This window comes from Canis lupus, chromosome 10 (assembly GCF_003254725.2).
Source record: "Canis lupus dingo isolate Sandy chromosome 10, ASM325472v2, whole genome shotgun sequence".
Lineage (NCBI taxonomy): Eukaryota > Metazoa > Chordata > Mammalia > Carnivora > Canidae > Canis > Canis lupus.
In genome coordinates, this window is record NC_064252.1 from 2,160,053 (window position 1) to 2,166,824 (window position 6,772).

The following is a 6,772-nucleotide window of genomic DNA, read 5'->3' on the forward strand; positions in this document are numbered from 1 at the left end:
GGAGAATCCGGAGCGAAAACAAGAGGAGGAAATGGGACACGGGGCGGTTTCCAGGCCCCCCCCTCCCCTCCGTACTCCGGATAAACAACCCGCGGCCGCGGCGCCCACCCCCGCGCGCCTCGCGGCTCGGGACGCCGCGTCTCCGCGGCCCGCCAGCGCCTCCCTCTCCGCGGCCCCGTCCTAGGCCCCAGGCCCCTCCACCTGCTAGCGGCCGGGGCCGCAGAACATCCGGAGCTTTGCTATTTTGTTACGGAAAAAGCGAATCCCCGAGGGGGGTGGGGTGGCGGGCGGGCAGGCTGGCGGGGGAGACTTGAAACCGCTCCGGCGCTCCGATTGGCCCTCGCGGAGAAAAGGGGCGTGGCCCCTCCTTACTATGCGGTGCGAGGACCCAACAACATTCCAGGCGCTGCGGCCCCGCCCCCGCCCCGCCCCCCGCGCGGCCGCGGCCTCCCCGGCCCTCGGCCACGCCCCCTCCCCAACTACTTAAAAGGACCCTCGGCGCGCTGGCTTCCCTCCTCCGGGCGGGTGTGCGCGCGTCTGGGCGTCGCTCCTCGCGTAAGGTGCGCTGGCTCCGCCCTTCGGGTGACCAGGGAAGCCGCGGATCCTCACCCAGGTCCGGCCAGGATGGGAGGGCTCGGGGCAGTTTTCCTACCTCCTGCTTGGCCCTCGAATCGTGGACGCACAGTTTCACATCAAAGTACAACCACTGAATCCCGAAAGGGATTTGGGGCAGGGAGCGGGGGCGCCGGACTCGGGACCCCGGAGCATCAGAACTGGAGATGACCTCTGGACGGTCTGACCCCTACAGTTCAAATGAGGCTTGAGTTGCAGGGCTTTGCCCAAAGTCGCTCGCTCGCTCGTTCCCATTCGGGGCTCACATGCTGTCCCCCCACCCTTCTCCTGTAGTCCCAGCCTCAGGTTAGATGGATAGAAGTCTCTAAGGGAAACGCTCTTGCTCCAGGGGCTCAATGCTGCCCCACCTCTTTGCTCTTAGGCCTCAGGCCCCCGGACCGTCATGGCCTTAGGTGAGGAGCATACACACACACCTTCCCTCCCAAGAAGTGAGAGCTCCAGAAAGGCAAGTTTCAGCCCAATATCAGGCCCCTTCCAGCGAGCTACATCTGTCCACAGGTGACAGAGGCTGCCTTCGGAGGAGGGGGACTAGGCTGGCCAGAGTGATGTAGAGTGAGACTGCACTAGGTGACGTCTGAGCTACTCCCAACCCTAATAGTCTATGATTTAATGGAACTCACATACCAAGGAAGGGGCTTCCAGAAGGGGTCTGGACTTCTCTGGTCTCTGGCAAGTTGGAGCAGATGATGGCCTTCCCTCTGCACTTCCTATTGCCCAGCCTGCACCAGGCCTCATGGCGGGTGGGGGTGGGAGGGGGGTGGGAGAACAAGTAGGTCACATCTTAAATCTCAAGGTACCATCAAATAGCTGCCCCGCCATGGTCCCTCCTTCAGGAGTACACGTGAGGTTGTGATGTGTAGCAGCCTGTGTGCCTTAATAGTGCTCAACAGTGCCTGGTTCTTCTGTTCCTACACACACACATACACAAAACCCTTTTATATAACACCATATTAATGGAAATGCTTTTTTTCCCAAAATGAAAGCTGTTACAGAAGATCTGAATGATGCTTATGTAACATTAAAAACTGAGTTTGGGTAGATCTTAATTCATTAACGGAAAAGGAAAGGGAGGAGTTCTTTTTTTCTTTTTTTTAAGATTTTATTTATTTGAGAAGGAAGGGGAGAGAGTGCACGCGTGAGCACATAAGCAGGGTGAGAAGCAGAGGGAGAAGGACAAGCAGACTCCATGCCCAGTGTAGAGCCTGACTGGGGGGGGGGGGTGGGGGGGTGGAGTGGGGGCGGCTTGGTCTCACAACCCTGAGATCATGACCTGAGCCAAAATCAGGAGTCAAACACTTAATGGGACACTTAACCCACTGAGCCACCCAGGTGCCCCAGGGATGCATTCTTACATATTTATCTCCCATCATTATTAAAAGATCACTAAATCAGTAGGGTTCTTAAAGATAAAGCTTGAATAGTCAGGTTATGGTGGGGGGCCACTTTTGAGGCCACCCCGCCCCCCTTCAGCAAGGTAGTTCGGTTGGGATGGGAGGAGGAAGGGTGCAGGCAGGAGCTGAGAATAGAGGGTTGAGAGAGACCTGCTACCTCCAGCTGTGTACTGGTGGGTAGGACACTCCATCTCTCTGGGCTTCTGTTTCTCATCCATAGAGACCATCCCTCCCCCCTTCATAGTTTACAAAGTACTTTCACCTACACTCTTCTGTCTCATTTAATCTCTCATTTCTTTGAGGCTGACAGAGCAGTTTTATGCCCATTTTGTCCATGAGGAGACAGGGTCTGGAAAGGTTAATTGACTTACCCTAAGGTTTCTTACAAACTTATTATTTTTTATTTTTTTTATTTTTTTTATGATAGTCACAGAGAGAGAGAGAGAGAGAGGGAGAGGCAGAGACACAGGCAGAGGGAGAAGCAGGCTCCATGCACCGGGAGCCCGACGTGGGATTCGATCCCGGGTCTCCAGGATCGCGCCCTGGGCCAAAGGCAGGCGCTAAACCGCTGCGCCACCCAGGGATCCCTTTTTTTTTTTTTTTAATTTTTTTTTTTTATTTGTCTTACAAACTTATTAAGAGGAGGAGGCAGGACGAGAATTTGTCTTTAGACTTTTAAGACTAGAACTCTTGAACCTTTTCCAGAGTTCTTTTCCTATGTACAGGAAATAGGAGGAAATATTAGAACCTAGTCACTGTCTTTTCTTGCTAAGAACTCTAATTGCATCACCTCCTTGGGAAGTCCTCCCAGATACCCACTCTCACATTAGCCCTTTATAGCCTCCTACACACTCTCTTAGAGCACTTAACATTTTGCCTTGCCACTGGCAGTTTGCTTATCAGCTTCCAAGCCAGAAGATGGGTTGAGATTATTGAGACTAATGAATTATGTATTATTTATTAGTGTGTCTCTTGTATCTAGCATGGTACTTGCCACAGGGCAGGTAGCCTTACACGCCTGCTATATAAGTCTTGATTCTGTGTCTTAACCAGTGCTCTTTTGCACAGGAGTTCAGAGAACCACAGCAAAAAACACATTTAATATTGTAAGAGAACTGAAACAAGTTTCATGGAACAGCACTTCCCCTGCTGTGTACATGCACTCTGATATTTTCTTTTCTTTTTGAAAAAAGATTTATTCATTTATTCGAGGGAGAGAAAGAGAGAGGGAGGGAGGGTGAACATGTGTGAGTGCGTGTGTGTCGGGGGAGGTGGAGCGGGAGAGACTCTTCAAGCAGACTCCTCGCTCAGTGGCCTCGACCTCACAGCCCACGGGATCATGACCTGAGCCGAAATCAAGAGGTGGACTTAACTGACTGAGCCACCCGGGCGCCCCTTGATAATTTCTACTGTACTTCATGTTTTCAAGATGCTGGCCATGATCCCCTAAGTTGATTTCATGACCCACTACCAGGTAGTGACTTAGAGTTGGAATAATACTGCTTTCATCTCCTGTCCTAGAAGCATTCTTTGTGTAGGGTCTACTTGTCCCTAAAAGATGCGGAGGAGATGGCATTCAAGTACCCATTTTTCTGAGGTCAAGGAGGGTCTTATATATAAGAAAATAGATAGGGGCGCCTGGGTGGCTCGGTGGGTTAAGCGTCTGCCTGCAGCTCAAGTCATGCAGCCCCTGTGTTAAGCTCCCTGCTCAGCAGGGAATCTGCTTTTCTTTCTCCCTTTGTGCTCTCGCTCTCTCAAGTAAATAAATAAAATCTTAAAAAAAAAAAAAAAGAAAAGAAAAGAAAAAAAGAAAAGAAAAGAAAAGAAAGAATGAAAATAGAAACCTTTCCAAGATTAGAGAGAGGCACAAGGGTGCAAATAGAATCTAGGGTGGGGCCAAGAGATGAGGGAAGGTCCCTGAGAGGCCTGGTGGGAACCTTTCTGCCTCCAGAAATTAAAAGGTAGTGCCAGCTTTACTAGAGCCTGGAACCCCCAAACACCGGTAGGCCGTTGGCCTCTTACTGCTCTGCCCCCAGATGATAGGTTTCCACCGGAGAAAGCTCTCTGTTAAGGGGGTGGGGAGCGTGGGAGGCAAGTGGCCATTCCCACCTCTGCCTAAAACAGCCTCTTCATTAACCTCCTGCCTCTAGGCCCCAGGCCAGTTGCTGGCTGTGTGACTTTGGGTAGGCTTAGGGGGAGTTTAAGGGTGACAGTTGCAGCCAGGGCTCTCTGGGCCTGACAGCTCCCCCAAGAGAGCTCACCTACCTGTTTCACCCCTTTACCTCACCTGGAGGGTTGGTGAGAGGCATATGAAGACAGAAGCACCCCCCTTCCCCACTCCCACCAAGTGCCAGAACACTGGGGTGGCGAGGGTGGGGCTCGAAGGAGCAGCTGTCCCTGTCTGTCTGTTGTGGCCACTGTGAACTGGACCCAGTAATCCTGACGCCAGGCTTTGGGAAAGGGAAACGGAGCTGGAGGCCCTTCCTCTCGGGGAGATCATGCTCTCCAGAGCCCTGCCCCTTCCACTGCAGAAAATAAACACAGGGTTGGGCCCAGGGAGACCTTTCATGACCTTCTGATGTCACTGAAATGTTCCATTTAAAAAAAGGTTTATTTTTATGACAAACGGAACACATCCATTTTCTTGGTTTCTCTAATTGTTCCTGCAGAGTCTCGGTTCCGTTTTGTATTGTAACTAGGAAGGTGGGGTCTCAGTGCCAGGGGTCCAGAGCCCCGTGCCCTCCTGCCATGAGGCTTGTTTGGTCCTGTCCCGCTGCTCAGGGCAAGGTTCTGAGGGGGTGGCGGCGTGGGGTGGGGTGGGTTGGGTGGAGGGAGGGAGAACCAGTTACCAGTTGGTGGGGATGTCAGACCCTGGGGGGGGGGCACTGGGGAGGAGCTAATGGCAGTGGGTATCGCTTCTCTGTGGAGCTCCTGGAACACCTCACTGGGGAAGATGTGTTCTGCAAGGTGCAGGCGTGCGCATCTTCCCGACCCTGCCATGCACTTAGCCTCTTGACGGCCTTCCTCATATCAAAGGGGATAACACTAGTACCGACCTCATAGGTTACTGCGGGACTTAAAGGAGACGGGATGTGAAGAGTTAGTGCCTGAAATGGTGGAAGTGATGAGTAAATATTACTCTTACCGTCACCCCCTCTCCTCCAGGCCTGTTCCTTCTGCATCTGCTCAGTTCCCTGAGCCAGAAACCTGAGGTCACCCAAGACTCTTCCTCCCCACTCATGTCTACCCCCAACCAGTCCTGAGGACCAAGGACTCTTCCCCTCCCAAGTTCTGTTACTGAGGCCTTGCCTTCTTTCCCTTCTCTGAGGTAGAGGCTGGCGGCAGGCTCCTAACCAACCTCTTTCCTTCTCTAGGTCCCAAATTCCAATCCTGGCTCTCCTAGAAGATGCAGATCTCATCGTGTCTATGTGGAACTTTCGGGATGAAGTTCAGGTGTCTAGCTGGGCACAGATGGTCCCGAAGATCTGGCTCCTGTTGGCTTACCTGCCCCTTCTACCACACCTTCCACACACCCACCCATGCTTCCGTCCAGAGGAACCAAGCACCTGTGATTCTTTGACACCTTTTGCCTCCATACCTTTGCACACATGGTTCTTTCTGCCTGGATGCCTTGCTTCTCTGTGGATGACGACTCACCCTTTCAAATACGTTTCAGTTGCCCCTTCTTCCTCAAATCCTCTCATGTCTGTGTTAGATGCTGCTTTGTGCTATTTTCATTCTGGTTTTCTGGACTGCCTACCCCCCCTCCCTCCAGCATAAGTTCCTTGAAGGCAGGCACTGCCTTTCTGCAAGCCGAGTGCACGCAGTAGGCTCTGTGGGAAGCCAGTCCCAGTAGGCATCTTCCTCCTTGGGCACTGAGCCGCGAAGGCTGGGAGGCAGGATGCCAGCCTCCTGGCACTTTTTCTACCACCCAGGAAGTGGCACTCTGGGACCTAGAGTGGATCTAGCCCTGAGGAGCCTAGGACTACCCGGAGCTTCGGCAGCTAGATGGAAGCCAACAGGGGCTTGGTGACACCAACAGACACACCTGGCCCAGGCATTCGGAAAGGGCCCCAGAGGGCTTGTTAGGGGGACGGGCCTGCGCCAGGGCAGCCCCTAGACCTCTTTGTCCCTTGGTCAGTGAGCAAGAGAGTGTGAGATGAAAACAAATGGGACTATTTGGGGCGGTGCTGGCAGGCCTGCCCTAGCCTCCCGCCTCCCTCAATCCAGGGTCCTCTGGGGCACAGCCCCCCCCTTTCTTATCACTCAGTCCTAGGTGGCCCTGGGGCCTGCGCCCCCCTGCAGCCACTAATCACCAGCTCCACCCTTCTCCCGAATGGGGAAGCCACTGGAGCAGATTGAGCTTCTGGGCCGCATGTACAGGTTCCTTAGGCGAAGCCCAGCGTCCTGCCTCCCTCACTTCCCACCCTCCCTGCTCGCGGCAGGCCCCCAACAGCCAGTAGGGCCGGTGGGAAAGGAAAGAGGGGGCCGCTCCTGCGCCCCAGCCCCAGCCATCCAGTCATTGGGGCCCAGGTGTGGCCCCTCCCTCCACAGCCCCTCACCGGCCCTCCCCGCCAGGGGCACAGCTTGGGTCCCACATCCCCCACCCCAGGAGCACAGCTTGGGTCCCACACACCCTCCCGTGGCCCTTTGAGGTCACGTGGCATGGCATGGGGGTGGGGGGGGCAGGACGCCCCTGACCCAGTCTGGCAGCCTCGAGGTTTTCAGAATCAGCGCTGCCGATTCTG

At 54.3% G+C, this 6,772-nt stretch overlaps 1 long non-coding RNA gene across 1 annotated transcript; it reads left to right on the forward strand.

Annotated features, from left to right (window-relative positions):
- Window positions 1-436: 436 nt before the first annotated feature.
- Window positions 437-5,719, forward strand: LOC112677958 (uncharacterized). Its single transcript, XR_003147313.3, has 2 exons — window positions 437-613; window positions 5,399-5,719. It is a non-coding gene; the product is annotated as an uncharacterized LOC112677958 (long non-coding RNA).
- The last annotated feature ends 1,053 nt before the right edge of the window (window positions 5,720-6,772 follow it).